General features: G+C 48.1%; 1 pseudogene; it reads right to left on the reverse strand.

Moving 5' to 3' along the window:
* Window positions 1-406: 406 nt before the first annotated feature.
* LOC120053315 overlaps window positions 407-17686 on the reverse strand; it is a 43027-nt pseudogene continuing 25747 nt past the window's right edge.

The raw sequence follows: 17686 nt of genomic DNA on the forward strand, positions 1-17686 counted from the left end.
TCAAGTGACCCGCCATTATAATAACTCAAGTAATTTTTTGTCAATTTCATTCTTTCTCTGAGCCGTTCGTTCAAGTAAAACCTTGATACCAACCATTAGACATGACAAGCTAGTGATTTTCAATGTTTGTTTACATTACATTCTTGATGTGTACAATGTTTGTTTACGGGCCTGTTGAAATTGAGTTATTGATCGGTGGTAGATTGGGTTCAAGTAGAAAGTTAAACCCATTTCAATCAAAAAAACATACCAGTTATTTTTCTATGAAATTAGAAATAAATACAGCGTGAGGATATACTGGCTGTCGTAGCCTCATAGGGATGCGTGCTTCAGTGTATAGGTGAGTCCAGTTTTAGGTGAAGGTAGTGTTATGTTGTTTGGTGGTCAAGCATCACCCCAGACCCACCTACAGCTTGCAGTTGAAGATGGGCATACCATCGTACATGTCATGTTTGAGCTTAGCTCACGTTTCCAGCTTTTGGACGGGGCTCTTGTCCCTGGTGAGTATCCTGGCAGATTTCTGCAGCTTCTCCAGTTTCCTGTCCAGGTAGTGGAGGCCCTTGGCCTGCAGCATTTCAGTTTCTCACCACGGCTCTCGTCCAGGGTGATGTTCTCGTTCGTATAGGGGTTGAAGCGCAAGCACGAGTCGGGAGAAAGGAGGGCGTCCAGCATGACGTGAACCTCTGGGAAGGAGCGATGGAGTGAGGCGAAGTATAATCAAGTTATTGGTGCATCTAGTTGAGTATTAGTTATTGTAAGTGGAAAAATGAGTCGTGGGAGAGGACGGCATGTTGGACCACTGGAGACATAGAAGGGGAGGGGCAGGGGGGGGTGAGAGTGAGAGTGAGGGCAGACGTCTGTATGTGGATGTGCACACAAACACACACATGGACGCACATACAAACACACCACATTGGACATTGGTTGACATACAGTATAAACATTCAACCTCACATAACAAATAACCCTAATAGTCACGTGTAAACAGTCTGAAGTCAAAAGAGCTGGAGAGAGTCACGAGATCAAGCTAGACAAACCCATTCAGTCAGCAACATTGACAGGATCGCGTGATTTCAGACGGGCTAACATTTAGCGGCAAGGATCTGTGAGCTCTAACAGTGTCAGAAGCAGGGTTATTCAGGGTGCAGACGTCTGAGAGAGCGTTGTTTCTCAATGGTGTGTGTGTGTGTGTGTGTGTGTGTGTGTGTGTGTGTGTGTGTGTGTGTGTGTGTGTGTGTGTGTGTGTGTGTGTGTGTGTGTGTGTGTGTGTGTGTGTGTGTGCGTGTGTGTGTGTTAGGGGAGGGTTGTTTCTCAGAGTATATTCAGTCATGGATGTGTTAAAATGGCGTATCTTTAGCGGTAGAAACAGCACGACACACACACACATAGTCATAATAGGCTAGATGTGCTTGAAGGAGCTGGTCCAATAAGTAACAGCAGCTGTTTGTGTCAATGTTCCCAGAGAAATGTGAGAGAGGTTGAGGTGAATCTTAGTTCAGGAGCTAAGACACGGGTTCCATTATAGCTACAACACGGTTCTCAAACTACACGTCTGGGGGCTGTTATTATCGCTACATCTTACGGTCGCGTCGGTTCTCACTACTTTTCTCAATAAGATCGGAAACAAAGGAAGTCGGTGGTTGCAGTTTAAACAAGCCTGACGGAGGGCCACAGCCCAGCAAATACTTCAACAGCTGTTTGTGTCACCTTTAAGTTCCCACAGAGAAGTGAATGAGGTGAGCCTTCGATCAGGGGCTGAAACGTGTTGCGTTATAGTATGTAATAACTGCATGATTGAGTTTGACTCTGCTCCACACACTTTTAAGGTAACATATCTAGATGCTGTGTATTCAGGGTTCAACCAATGGGGAAGGGGGATACCTAGTAAGTTGTACAACTGAATGCCTTCAAATGAAATGTGTCTTCTGCAGAGAGGTGCGGGGGGGGGCTGCCTTAATCAACATCCACATCTTCAGCACCCGGGAAACAGTGGGTTAAGTGCCTTGCTCAGGGGCAGAACAACAGATTCTTAACGTGTCCGCTCGGGGATTCGAACCAGCAACCTTTTGGTTTACTGGCCCAAGACTCTAACCACTAGTCTACCTGCCTAGTGGTTAGCTGCTCGGTATAATATAATTATAAGCTCGCTAAGATGACGGAAGAGGGAGTGTTTTTTTTAGTGTTTCGTTTTTCAGTGACCTCATTACAATACACACTCCACCCTAGCGATACGTGATCAATTCCAGCATGCACATTATGGCGTGCTCCTACTGCACTGCAAACAGCATTTATTATTTCACAGTTTACATTTTAGATTAGGTCTGCTGTGCCGCTGCTGTGCTACTGCTGCTGCTCTCCGCATGGTGCTCCTGTAGTTTGGATTCATCTCTTCTCCCCTCCTCCCGCCCCTCTCTAATCAGACAGGTTGTTTATACCCACCAGATTAACACGCTTAAAACCCAGACTTCCTATTTTCCTTCTCAAAAACGCTGCCCCCACCACAGCACTCGCACTCGCCGCGACCTCCTCGTCCGCTCTCAGCGTGTCAGATGGTGTGGCTTTCGGTCTGTGTTGACGTGCACGCAGACACGGAAGGTTTCGAGTGTTTGTTTACTGTGTCGTGCAGCCGGTTGGTTTACAGCGACTGCCAAGTAGATCCGAAGACATCCAGGGGCTGTGTGTATGCATGTTTCACTCTAATCGCCGACTTGGTTCCATCCTGGAGCAAATGTGGTGAGAATCAAAGTGATCATTAGACCATATTTACACTGGGGGTGTGTTGCTGAGGTGATGTCGAAATGTCAGTATTCGTGGAAACCGGCCACTAGGGGCAACAGTGAGCGTTTTTACCTCCAAGTAGGTTTCGGGGATGGCGTTGTGGATGGGGATGGTGGATGGGCGTAAGCATCAGGTTGGAAAGGTTGCATGTTTGAATCCAACGATAGAACATCTTTTAAATATTTCTGTTTTAAGCCTATCCTTAACCCTTGCCTTAACTATTCTGAGTTAATGCCTAACCTGAAGAATTCGTAGTTAATGCCTAAACTTAACCCCTAACCTTAAAATGCCGAGTTAATGCCTAAACTGAACCTTAAACACTTTGAAATTTGTCATTTGGAACAACTTTGACATTTGACGTTTGAGAAACAGTCTAATTCTGACATGATGTGTCCAAACATAGGCTGCTCTCAGAAATCTAACATGCTTTTTAGTTCAGGACAAGGCTTAATCTGTGTCTAGGAAACTGGACCAAAATGTACAACGGCCCAGACAGGTGTCAAGTTACCCTCTGTGTCTGTGGCAGAGGTGATGACATTGGGGAGCTTGGTCTTGAGGCTGGTGTTGTTCTTGCCGGCCGTCTCCACGCGACCCCGTACCCAGGGATACCACACACTGCACAGGCGTGTTGGGCCACAGGCACTTACATTCATGGCTAGCTAACGCTGTGGGGTTGTTAGGCCGATACCCAGAATTAGGCCGATACCCACTAATTATCCAAATCCAGAAAAGAGCGGTTAGATTCCACAATCATCTAAAAGGAAGCGATTCCCAAACTTTCCATAACAAAGCCATCACCTACAGAAAGATTAACCTGGAGAAGAGTCCCCTAAGCAAGCTGGTCCTGGGGCTCTGTTCACAAACACAAACAGACCCCACAGAGCCCCACGACAGCAACACAATTAGACCCAACCAAATCATGAGAAAACAAAAAGATAATTAACAAAAAAACAGAGCAAACTAGAATGCTACTTGGCCCTAAACAGAGAGTACACAGTGGCAGAATACCTGACCCAAACTTAAAGAAAGCTTTGCCTATGTACAGACTCAGCATAGCCTTGCTATTGAGAAAGGCGGCCATAGGCAGACCTGGCTCTCAGGAGAAGACTATGTGAACATTGCCCACAAAATGAGGTGGAAACTGAGCTGCACTTCCTAACCTCCTGCCAAATGTATGATAATATTAGAGACACATATTTCCCTCAGATTACACAGATCCACAAAGAATTCGAAAACAATCCCAATTTTGATAAACTCCCATATCTACTGGGTGAAATACCACAGTGTGCCATCACAGCAGCAAGATTTGTGACCTGTTGCCACAAGAAAAGGGCAACCAGTGAAGAACAAAAACCATTGCAAATACAACCCATATTGTATGTTTATTTATTTTCCCTTTTGTACATTCACTATTTGCACATCGTTACAACTGTCACGAATCCCGCCGAGGATGGTGCCTCTTCCTGTTTGGGCGGCGCTCGGCGGTCGTCGTCACCGGCCTACTAGCTGCCATCGATTATTTTCTTTTTGTTTCTGTTAGTTTGGGCTGATTGGGTGCACCTGTTTTGAGTTTAGTTTGGTGGGTAGGCTTTTGTGCGGGCTTGTTTATCTGTTATTTGGTGTTAGATTGTGATGTGGATTTTATTATTTTCTCGGGACAGTTTAGTCCGGTGTTTTTGGACTCGTCTTTTCATGCGCCCGTGTGTTTAGGGCATGATCGTTTTCCCTGTCATTTGGAAAATAAATCCACTTTCTTGAAACCCTGCTCTCTGCTCTTGACTCCTCCACCCAGTACTCCTAGCAGCTCTGACAGAAGCCCGCACCACCTATGGAGTCAGCAGAAGCAGCGACCACCCCTCTCCCAACTATGGAGGAGCGTGTCCATCATCATACAGCTGTCCTTCATCGTATCGGGTCAGCGATGGACCAGATGATGGAGAGGATGGAACGATGGGAGAGGAGTGGTCTCCCGACGCCCCTTTCAGCTCCCCTGCAGACGACACAACCCACTCCTACAGTGTCATCGGCTGGGACCAGCACATTGCGTCTCACCCCCCCGAGGGTGTACGATGGAGCAGCGGCTGGTTGCCAGGGATTTCTGCTCCAGCTTGAGCTTTACCTGGCTACCGTGCGTCCGACTCCCTCGGGTGAGGAGAGTGTAAGCCTCCTTGTCTCCTGTTTGTCGGGGAGGGCCCTGGACTGGGCCAACGCAGTCTGGAACAGCCCAGACTCGGCTCGGGACCATTACGCGGAGTTCACCCGCCGGTTTCGAGCGGTGTTCGACCACCCACCAGAGGGCCGAGCGGCGGGTGAGCGTCTGTTCCACCTCAGACAGGAGACGAGGAGCGCCCAGGATTTCGCTTTAGAGTTCCGGACCTTGGCTGCTGGTGCGGGGTGGAATGACAGGGCCTTAATAGACCATTACCGTTGCAGCCTCCGGGAGGACGTCCGCCGGGAGCTAGCTTGTCGGGACACCACACTCTCCCTCGATGAACTGATAGACATGTCGATCCGACTAGATAACCTGCTAGCTGCCCGCGGGCGTTCAGAGGGGGTCCTGTCCATTCCACCTCCCAGCCCTCCCGCTCCAACTCCGATGGAGTTGTGAGGAGCTGCATCTAGGGGGACCGGAGGAGGTGGCTCCTCTTGCACCTACTGTGGCCGGAGAGGACACACTTCGGACCGGTGCTGGAGGAGTCCATCTGGGAGCCGGGATGGCAGGCGGAATACTCCTCGACCACCCCAGGTGAGTAGGCACAAGACTCACCCAGAGCTCCCTGTTGGTCACATGTTTTTGGTTATTTTTTTCCCAGCGTTTTTTCCCTCTCTTCAGCATAAGGCGCTAGTCGATTCAGGCGCAGCTGGGAGTTTTATGGGTCGCGGACTCACCCGTAAGTTGGGTATTCCGCTGGTGCAGATAGACCCACCTTTTCCCGTGCACTCCCTAGATAGCCGACCGTTAGGGTCAGGGCTGGTCAGGGAGGCCACGATTCCACTGGACATGGTAACCCAGGGGGATCATAGGGAGCAGATCAGTTTTTACCTTATTGATTCACCTGGGTTTCCAGTGGTGTTGGGGGTTCCCTGGCTAGCCATTCACAATCCCCTCATTTCCTGGCGACAGGGAGCTCTTCAGGGGTGGTCAGATGAGTGTTCAGGTAGGTGTGTGGGAGTTTCCATCGGTGCCACGTCGGTGGAGAGTCCAGACCAGGTTTCCACTGTGCGCATTCCCCCAGAATATGCCGATTTGGCTATCGCTTTTAGTAAGAAAGAAGCGACCAAATTACCACCTCATCGACGGTGGGATTGCGTGATAAACCTCCAGGAGAACGCTGCACTTCCCAGGAGTCACGTGTACCCATTGTCACAGGAGGAGACGTTGGCTATGGAGACATATGTCACGGAAGCTCTGGGACAAGGGTTCATTCGGCCCTCCATGTCACCCGCCTCCTCGAGTTTCTTTTTTGTGAGAAAAAAGGAGGGAGGACTGCGTCCGTGCATTGATTATCGAGGTCTAAATTCAATCACAGTGGGATTTAGTTATCCACTACCTCTCATCGCTACGGCGATGGAATCATTCCACGGAGCGCGTTTTTTCACAAAACTGGACCTCAGGAGCGCGTATAATCTGGTGCGTATTCGGGGAGGAGACGAGTGGAAAACAGCGTTTAGTACCACATCAGGCCACTATGAGTACCTCGTCATGCCGTATGGGTTGAAGAATGCTCCAGCCGTCTTCCAATCCTTTGTAGATGAGATTCTCAGGGACTTGCAGGGGCAGGGTGTGGTAGTATATATTGATGACATCTTGATCTATTCTGCCACACGCGCCGCGCATGTCTCCCTGGTACGCAGGGTGCTTAGGCGACTGCTGGAGCATGACCTGTACGTCAAGGCTGAGAAATGTGTGTTCTCCAAACCAGCCATTTCCTTCCTGGGTTATCGCATTTCCACCTCGGGGGTGATGATGGAGTGTGACCGCGTTAACGCCGTGCGTAATTGGCCGACTCCGACCACGGTAAAGGAGGTGCAGCGGTTTTTAGGGTTTGCCAATTACTACCGGAGGTTTATCCGGGGTTTTGGCCAAGTGGCGGCGCCCATTACCTCACTGCTGAAGGGGGGGCCGGTGCGTCTACGGTGGTCGGCCGAGGCAGATGGAGCCTTCAACCAGTTGAAGGCACGGTTTACTGAGGCTCCCATGTTGGCGCATCCGGACCCTTCGTTAGCGTTCATAGTGGAGGTGGATGCGTCCGAGGCTGGTGTTGGAGCCGTGCTATCACAGCGCTTGGGCAAGCCACCGAAGCTCCGTCCCTGTGCTTTCTTTTCTAAGAAGCTGGAGCCGGCGGAGCGGAACTATGATGTGGGGGACTGGGAGTTACTAGCTATGGTAAAAGCCCTGAAGGTGTGGAGACACTGGCTTGAGGGGGCTAAATACCCTTTTCTCATCTGGACTGACCACCGCAATCTGGAGTATATCCGAGAGGCGAAGAGACTGAATCCGCGTCAAGCTAGGTGGGCCATGTTCTTTACTCGTTTTAGATTTACGATCTCTTACCGACCAGGTTCCCTAAACACTAAGGCCGACGCGCTGTCTTGTCTCTATGACACGGATGACCGGCCCATCGATCCGACTCCCATCCTTCCAGCCTCTTGTCTGGTGGCCCCGGTGGTATGGGAGGTGGACGCGGACATCGAGCGGGCGTTGAGGGTAGAACCTGTGCCGTCCCAGTGTCCGACTGGCCTTAGGTACGTACCGCTTGGTGTTCGTGATCGATTGATTCGGTGGGCTCATACACTACCTTCTTCGGGTCATCCGGGGATTGAGAGGACAGTGCGGGGTCTTAGGGGGAAATACTGGTGGCCCACCTTGGCTAAGGACGTGAGACTCTATGTCTCTTCCTGCTCGGTATGCGCACAGAGTAAGGCTCCTAGGCACCTGCCGAGAGGGAAGTTACAACCCCTCCCGGTTCCACAACGGCCATGGTCTCATTTATCGGTAGATTTCCTGACTGATCTTCCCCCGTCTCAGGGGAACACTACCGTTCTGGTCGTTGTGGATCGGTTTTCTAAGTCCTGTCGTCTCGTTCCATTGCCTGGTCTCCCTACGGCCCTACAGACTGCGGAGGCTCTATTTACCCACGTCTTCCGGCACTACGGGGTGCCGGAGGACATCGTATCTGATCGAGGTCCCCAGTTCACGTCCAGGGTGTGGAGGGCGTTTATGGAGCGTCTGGGGGTCTCGGTCAGCCTTACCTCTGGGTATCACCCCGAAAGTAATGGGCAGGTGGAAAGAGTGAACCAGGAAGTGGGTAGGTTTCTGAGGTCGTATTGCCAGGACCGGCCAGGAGAATGGGCGAGGTACGTCCCGTGGGCAGAGTTGGCCCAGAACTCACTCCGCCACTCCTCAACTAACATGTCGCCATTTGAATGCGTATTGGGGTACCAGCCGGTCCTGGCTCCGTGGCATCAGAGCCAGACCGAAGCTCCTGCGGTGGAGGAGTGGGTACAGCGCTCTAGAGAGACCTGGCGGGCAGTCCAGGACTCTCTCAGGCAGGCCAGTGAACGGCAGAAGAGGAGCGCTGACCGCCACCGCAGTGAGGCCCCTGTGTTCGCACCAGGGGACAGGGTCTGGCTCTCGACCCGAAACCTGCCCCTCCGCCTGCCCTGCCGGAAGCTGGGGCCGCAGTGTGTGGGGCCATTTAAAGTCCTGAGGAGGATAAACGAGGTGTGTTATAGATTGCAACTCCCTTCTTACTATCGCATTAACCCCTCGTTTCATGTGTCTCTCCTCAGGCCGGTGGTAGCTGGTCCCCTTCAGGAAGGTGAGGTACCAGAGGTCCCTCCGCCCCCTCTGGATATCGAGGGGTCCCCGGCGTACACTGTACGAGCTATTCTGGACTCGAGACGCCGGGTGAGGGGCCTGCAGTACCTCGTTGACTGGGAGGGGTACGGTCCGGAGGAGAGGTGCTGGGTACCGGGGAGAGACATTTTAGATCCTTCCCTCTTGGTTGATTTCCACCGTCGCCACCCGGATTGTCCTGCGCCTCGCCCTCCGGGTTGTCCTCGAGGCCGGGGTCGGCGCGCTGCGGGAGCCGCGCGTCAGAGGGGGGGTACTGTCGCGAATCCCGCCGAGGATGGTGCCTCTTCCTGTTCGGGCGGCGCTCGGCGGTCGTCGTCACCGGCCTACTAGCTGCCATCGATTCTTTTCTTTTTGTTTCTGTTAGTTTGGGCTGATTGGGTGCACCTGTTTTGAGTTTAGTTTGGTGGGTAGGCTATTTAAGGGCAGGTAGCCCGCTGGCTTTTGTGCGGGCTTGTTTATCTGTTATTTGGTGTTGGATTGTGATGTGGATTTTATTATTCTCTCGGGACAGTTTAGTCCGGTGTTTTTGGACTCGTCTTTTCATGCGCCCGTGTGTTTAGGGCATGATCGTTTTCCCTGTCATTTGGAAAATAAATCCACTTTCTTGAAACCCTGCTCTCTGCTCTTGACTCCTCCACCCAGTACTCCTAGCAGCTCTGACAACAACACTGTATATATACATAATATGACATTTGAAATGTCTTTATTCGTTTGGTACTTCTGTGAGTGTAATGTTTACTGTTAATTGTTATTGTTTATTTCACTTTTGCTTATTATCTACTTCACTTGCTTTGGCAGTGTTAACACATGTTTGTTCCATGCCAATAAAGCCCGTTGAATTGAATTGAGAGAGGGAGTGGTAGAGGCAGAGAGATGTTATGGCTACAGTTATGTTGCAGCGACCAGTGGCATTTAGCATTTATTCGAAATTTATGTAATTAAATGTCCCAAAAAAGTATTGTTTGGAAAGTAAGAAAGGCAAAAGATCAAAACTTAAAATGATTCGAGAACATCTGCCAAAATGAACAAAATGGAACAGATCACTACTGTAGTTGTGGTACAGCTTGTAGGATACAGCTCCACCTCCAGCTACGCTGTAGTTGCTTTACCCCCTTGCCTATTCATTGTGTCTGACTGGCTTTGATATCAAGAAGCCACCCAGGAGCAATTTGGTGAAGATCCATAGACTACCCAGGGCAATGGGGGAGTAAGTAGGGAAGAAGGCTGAAGGAGGGGAGGTGGCTGTTGAATAGGCATGAGGCTGGGGGACCCGAGGGGGGCTGGAGGGGTTGCTGGCTACAGGATCAAACACTGAGGGCCAGTCCTCATTAGGGCAGCCAGGCTGGGGGGGGTGGGAGCTCTAGGGCCCGGGGTGTCTAGGGACTCTCGGGGGAGTGGGTGGTGTGTATGTGTGTGTGTGTGTCTCTTTGCGTGTTTGTAAATGTAGGTATATGTTTTTCTGTGTGTGTGTGTGTATGAGAGACACCTGTGGGTGTGAATGCATTTCTCTGTGTGTATATGTGTGATACACTTGGGTGTGCAGTGTGCGTGTATGTACGCAATTATGTGTGTGAGTGCGGGAGGGAAAGTCAGGGGTAGGGGGGCCTTCTCCCGCTCTGTCCCCATTGCCAATCCTTAGACCTATATCTCTCCATACCACTCAAGTACCCATATAGGATAATGAGAAAGAGGGTCCCTGTTTAATGTAACAATGTCAGAGAGCATGCCATGATGGGGAATATCAGGGAGGGCTGCATCCTAGCCTACCAACCACCAAGCCAGGTCTGTTAATCATCCAGGGAGCTGGACTGAGGAATTGTATCATTGCCTCAAGGTTTCCCCCCCAAAAAAGTAAGAAGAAAAGAAAGAAAGAGGGAATTGGATGTGGGAGCATGATTGGGACCCTGGCGGCTGAGCGAAAGAGAGATAGAAGAGCCCTGTGGATGGAATTATTAGAGGCACATTGACAGTGCCGACACCAAGTGTGATTGTTGGCTCTGAATATCACAGCCCTCTCAAATGGAAAGTAAAAGTGTAAATGACATTGAGGGATTGGAGGACTTGCAAGACAGGTGAAAAAAGCTCCCCAAAAAATATGTTGCATAAGCTAATATGGTTGCATGGGTTAGTGGTTCAAAATGGAAAACAATAGAACTTTTAATAAAAAAATGGTCTTCGATTTTGACAACGGTGAAGTTTCGGGGTCATGTTTACATTTACATTTTAGTCATTTAGCAGACGCTCTTATCCAGAGCGACTTACAGTAGAGTGCATTTTTTTTTACATACTGAGACAAGGATATCCCTACCGGCCAAACTCTCCCTAACCCAGACGACGCTATGCCAATTGTGGGTCGCCCCACGGACCTCCCGGTTGCAGCCGGCTGCGACAGAGCCTGGGCGCGAACCCAGCCCAGCCTGGGCGCGAACCCAGAGACTCTGGTGGCGCAGCTAGCACTGCGATGCAGTGCCCTAGACCACTGCGCCACCCGGGAGGTCATGTTAGGAACATGTTAGTTCATGTCGTCTCATAAAGAGCTATTCTCGAGGTTGGAGAGAAAACAATCTCTCATGAGTTGGCACGTAGCCTAGCGGTTAGAGAGGCGACCCGGCAACCGTAGGGTTTCTAGTTTGAATCTAGCCCGAACCATGAAAAACAGCCCCAGTCCATTATTCCTCCTCCACCAAACTTTACAGTTGGCACTATGCATTGGTCTCCTGGCATCTGCCAAACCCAGATTCGTCCGTCAGACTGCCAGATGGTGAAGCGTGATTCATCACTCCAGAGAATTCATTTCCACTGCTCCAGAGTCCAATGGCGGCGAGCTTTATACCACTCCAGCCAATGCTTGGCATTGCGCATGGTGATCTTTGGCTTGTGTGCAGCTGCTCGGCCATGGAAAGCCATTTCATGAAGCTCCCGCTGAACAGTTCTTGTGCTGACGTTGCTTCCAGAGGCAGTTTGGAACTCGGTAGTGAGTGTTGCAACCGAGGACAGACGATTTTCACGCACTTCAGCACTCGTCGGTCCCATTCTGTGAGCTTGTGTGGCCTACCACTTCGCGGCTGAGCCATTGTTGCTCCTAGACGTTTCTATGTCACAATAAAAGTGCTTACAGTTGACCGGGCCAGCTCTAGCAGGGCAGAAATTTGACGAACTGACTTGTTGGAAAGGTGGCATCCTATGATGGTGCCACGTTGAAAGTCACTGAGCTCTTCAGTAAGGCCATTCCACTGCCAATGTTTGACTATGGAGATTGCATGGCTGTGTGCTCGATTTTATACACCTGTCAGCAACGGGTGTGGCTGAAATAGACTAATCCACTAATTTGAAGGTGTGTCCACATGCAGTACCAGTCAAAAGTTTGGACACACCTACTCATTCAAGGGTTTTTCTTTATTTTTACTATTTTCTACATTGTAGAATAATAGGGAAGACATCAAAACGATGAAATAACACATATGGAATCATGCACTCCCGAGTGGCGCAGCAGTCTAAGGCACTGTATCTCAATTCTAGAGGTCTCACTACAGACACTGGTTTGATTCCAAGCTGTATCACAACTGGCTGTGATTGGGTGTCCCATAGGGGTTGGCTGGGGTAGTCAGTCATTGTAAATTAGAATTTGTTCTTAACTGTCTTGCCTAGTTAATTAAAGGTAAAATAAAAACTTGGTAGACGCAGACCTGGTTTCAAATACTATTTAAAAAATGTCACGTGGCCTACGGCCTACTTTGAGCTTTTTATTTTTCCAGGCTGGAGTGCCAGGTCGACGGGGATTGCTGTTTTGGGACATTTCTATTGGTTCATTGCGACAGGCAAGCTCAATAAAGCAAGTTTAAAGTCTTTGAAATGATTTCAAACAATATTTGAACCCAGGTCTGCCATACAAATAGCGAGCTCTCATCTCATCTTGGTGACTTACATGCTGACTAAACCGCTTGCGTTACTTGCGCGAGCGTTGCAAAATAAATGTACACATACATTTTATTAAATAATTTAATCCAAACTGCTCGCGTGCGTCAACGAGCGTCTGCGTAGCCAGGTGCTAAGATAGAACTTGCTTCTATTTTTGAAGCGTGACGCGCTGCATGTTCCACCTCTCCCATTTCCTCATTGGTTTTTAGGAGCATATACCCACGTGGGTGATTGAAAGATGAACTGAGGTCTACACTCCAGTCCAGTTGGTGGTGGTAAAGCACCTTAAAGTTGGTTGCTAACCGCCATATAAAGTCCAAAGAAGAAGACTGAAGGAGGAGAGATTACCAGAAACTAACTAGGTTTACCCTTTTATTTGTGGATTAATTGTCACAGTAGAGGACCTTGTTTATATCCCAGGACAAATTAGCTAGCAACAGCAAGCTAGCTAAATTTCCATGAATGTTTAATGCATTTTGACCTATCCTCAAATGAATATAGTTGGTTCAGAATTCGTTTTGATATTTCAACCTGCGTGTCCTGATCGTGTCTGGTGCGGGTGGACAAAATCAACATGCGCGACTAGACCGGACGCTCGCTTGTGCCCGGTCTAGTCAGCATTCAAGACCAAAGAGTCACACAGAAAGAACAAAAAGCCATCGCCATCTCACCTTCCGCTTCCACAAAAAACCGAGAGGAAGTGCTGAGCTGGCAAGGCCACGTCATTCAGCGCCAGAGGGGCCGTCGTCTGGTCGGGCAGTTCCTGAAATTAATCACAGAAGAAGTGTGTGTGTGTGTGTGTGTGTGTGTGTGTGTGTGTGTGTGTGTGTGTGTGTGTGTGTGTGTGTGTGTGTGTGTGTGTGTGTGTGTGTGTGTGTGTGTGTGTGTGTGTGTGTGTGTGTGTGCGTGTGTTAGATGTGTGTGTGTGTGCTGGATTTCCTGCAAACGGATAATTAGTGGGAGGAGATAATGCTGCAGCCAGCAGCAATAGATAACGTTTGGCCGACCCCAGCTGGAACAAAACAGCTCTGTACCTTCTTACCACTTACACCACTGGGAGGGACTCCATTTTACGGTCCGGACCTAGTAGCTGTGGCAGCTTCTTTTCCTTGATAGCTAGGGGCCAGTTGTCAGTTCTCAATGAGCACAATGCCTTCCACTCATAACCAGTGTGGCACACACATTCTCCCACCAAACCGGGAGTAGAATGATACAACTTGTCTCAATGACTCTGCACCTGTTTAGGGGGATTTAATAGCCAATGGAGAAGAGAGGCGACGCCTTGAAGCGCATTCGGTGACAAGGGACACCCTATTCCATACATAGTGCACGACATTATACCAGAGCCCTATGAGTAGGTCACTATGAAAGGAACTGTCCAGTGTCCTGTGAAGATCAGTTGGTAGAGCACGGTGCTTACAATGCCATTGATGTTGGTTTGATTCCCACTGCGGACCGGTGAGAAAATATATGCGCTCACTACTGTAAGTCGATCTGGATAAAAAAATATGGTAAAACATTAGAAAAATGGATTGGTTGCCATTTGGGACGCATCCAGTCTGACGACTATGAAGAGGCTCCGTGGTGCTATTGGATTTGGACGGAAGAACTGGCTTCCAAAGACTGGTTTTGTTCACTGTGGAACTTTTGGCATAATACATAATTTAGAATCTCATTTGCATAGATCCGTCATCCCTCTATCTATCTACAGCTGTCAGAGACAAATAAGCCTCCATGAGGGAGATGGAGCCGGGCCCCGCACCAATAGAAACCAGTTGGCAGGCTTCTGACACCAACTGCGATCGTAGGCTCTGCAGCGCTGCTTGCGGTCTTTTGGGGCGCACACACAAGCACACACACACATGCACACACAAACACTCTCAGTCCACTTTTCTTTCCCAGCTGACGCCATTGCCACACCGATGCGCTGCTTAAGGTCTTTGGGGGAACTTTTCATCTGAGATCCATACTTGGAAAGCTTACTGTATATACTTTGACCATTGTCATGTTCTCACAGGAAGCATCTCTTCAGGCCGCGAGAGTCATTTGGACAGGAGGGTTAAAGTTAGAAACAATGATCTACTTAGGGGCCAAACTGTGGCAAATGAGCCGGGCCCACAGAAACCTGCCACACAAGCTGCCTGTCAAACTCAGCATGACACAGGTCAGGGTTCGCTTCCTTTCATAGGGATTTAGAGCTAATGCTACTCTCACTCTAATGCCTCTATCCCATGGCCAATGCCTGTATAGAAAGTGCTCTTACCACAAGTTAAAATGTCCTCCTTTGAATGAAAAGGTACAAACCCTCTTTATTGAGGTGATTTGACAGAGTTTAAACCCAGAGCCAAAGGCAAAACTGTAATTGAAATATTGAAGAAAGATTCAGGGCGGCAACTTAGCAACCCCTGCAAATTATAACCCCCAGAGCCAAAGGCAATGAATGTCTACAGTAGCCTCAACAGCATTCTGTAGGGTAGCACCACGGTGTAGCCAGAGGACAGATAGCTTCGGTCCTCCTCTGTGTACATTGACTTCAAAACTCATGGTTCATGGTTCTCACCCCCTTCCATAGACTTACACAGTAATTATGACAACTTCCGGAGGATGTCCTCCAACCTATCAGAGCTCTTGCAGCATGAACTGACATGTTGTCCACCCAATCAAATGATCAGAGAATGAATCTAGTACTGAATGCATAAACTACAGCTTAGTCACCGCACATTTTTTCTCTCGACCTGTGTGCACCTACGTTGTAAACTGTATTTTCATAGGCTAGGTTGTAGCAACCTGTCACGGCCGATGCTGGAAGACCAAGGTGCAGCGTAGTGAGCGTACATTCTCTTTTATTTGAATAAATGTCGCCAACAAAACAACAAAACAAGAAAAGACCGTGAAGCTTACAAGGGCAATAGTGCCCCTAACAAAGACAACTACCCACCACAAAAGGAGGGGAAAAGGGCTACCTAAGTATGGTTCCCAATCAGAGACAACAATAGACAGCTGTCCCTGATTGAAAACCATACCCGGCCAAAACATAGAAACACAAAATCATAGAAGTAAAGGACATAGAATGCCCACCCAAATCACGCCCTGACCAAACCAAAAAGAGACTCTCTAAGGTCAGGGAGTGACACAACCTCATGATAGGTATAGGGAAAATGTGAGTATCATGTAGTAGCCTAAACCTATCGATGTTACACTGAACTGGGTGAATGGAATATGAATGACAGTCATCCAATATGCTGTAATAGAAATAAGGCTCATTAAAAATAAGAACATCTTAAATGGCACCAACCGCCACTGATGTAGAACTACCTTTTTCAAATCAAAAGTCAAAAATACTTCCTCAGTATTGGCAGTATTGGGTGAGAGCACTACTGCAAGCCTAAACATACTTATTATGTGCACTGAGTGTATAACAAAAATACACTATGATCCCTTATTGATGTCACCTGTTAAATCCCTTTCAATAAGTGTAGATGAAGGGGAGGAGACAGGTTAAAGAAGGATTTTTAAGCCTTGAGACAACTGAGACATGGATTGTGTGTGTGTGCCATTCAGAGGGTGAATGGTGTCATGACGTGCCCCTTTTGGGTGAGGATCATAGCCCCCTCTCTCTCTCTCTCCCACCACAGGTTTATGACGGTCGTAAATACCGAAACTCCTTTCTCCACTCTGCCATAATGAAAGTTGAGAATCCCTTTGTTGCCACAGAGAAAGACTTTGGAGTACGGTAACCTCAAAAGGTTGAGTAATGTAGCAATATTTCTGTATTCCAACCAGTTGAAATTGTCCGTGGTTACTTAAAGAACAATCATGTCGAATTCCTTACTTATTTATAAGGTAACTACCACAGCAGAACAACACAACTGTATCTCTGAATGTGTATACTTCCCAGTTACCAGATTTACATCAACATGTTGTGAAACGCAAATAATCAAATGTGAAACTATTTGCGAGAAGATGAAATGTGATGTTAGCCTTCTAAATGAGAGAATGGTTTTTCATATAACTAGTCAGTGACCACAACCCCGTGAACACAGACATTTACATCGGTGTCATGGAACGCCCCCTTTTCTACCTCCAGTATAAAAACCACTTCTGACAGAATTTACATTAGACCAGAAAACATGGAAGCTTTCGCTACATGTTGAAATGGTTGGCAACTCCACCAAAGGACAAGACCAGAGAACGTGGAGATCATTCCTATGTTGAAATGGCTAAGAAATCTACAAACTAAAGAACAATTATTCAGGCTGCAGCTGTTTAAGTACTTTAGTCTGGTAAACGCAACCGGACGAACGACCGAATGTTATTCTGACATATGCTACAACTCCGAAAGACTTTGATCTCTGGTGGACCAACCAGAGACTTTACATCGACAATGTATCCAGCAGACGGACCGGCGATCACAGAGAGGGACAACAATGCCATACACTCGTAAATATGTAAATTGCAATTTCTTTTGGAATGAGCGGTTGTTCGTGTTCAAAGTATAAGCATTTTTATGAGTGTAGTGTATGTACGGGGGTCCACTCTGAGTTTCCCGCACTTGAGCTGGCCCCACCCCTTTCCTTTGTCTACCAAGCTGTCATTTTGGCTTAGCCCACTAGGGACTTTTCAGTGTATCATGTCAGTAACCAATGTATAACTATGGTGTGTGTATTTATGTAATTCTGTGATTGATTAGTTAGTTAGTAAATAAATAATTAAGAGAATTTGTATAGCGCTGATTCATGATTTATGATGCTAGGGTTCATGCAGATATCCAAGGGTTTGCGACGTTCAGGAATGAGATTGATGAGGTAATAATACATTAATAGAAGATCGATAAGATATGAAAATATCTTAAAAGATAATTCGGGAAATAGTGACTCTATAAACATTTTCCCTTGGTGCCCCGACTTCCTAGTTAATTAAAGTTACATGATTAGTTTAATCACGTAAGGAATAACTACACATTGAGAATTGATTTGATAATATAACAGTCTACACATTTAATGACAGCAAACGCTACAACAATGGGCAAGACAAAATATTTAAGTGCCTTTGAACAGGGTATGCTACTAGGTGGCACCGGTTTGAGTGTGTGAAGAACTGCAATGCTGCTGGGTTTTTTACACTCAACAG

This window comes from Salvelinus namaycush, chromosome 9 (genome assembly GCF_016432855.1).
Source record: "Salvelinus namaycush isolate Seneca chromosome 9, SaNama_1.0, whole genome shotgun sequence".
Classification (NCBI taxonomy): domain Eukaryota; kingdom Metazoa; phylum Chordata; class Actinopteri; order Salmoniformes; family Salmonidae; genus Salvelinus; species Salvelinus namaycush.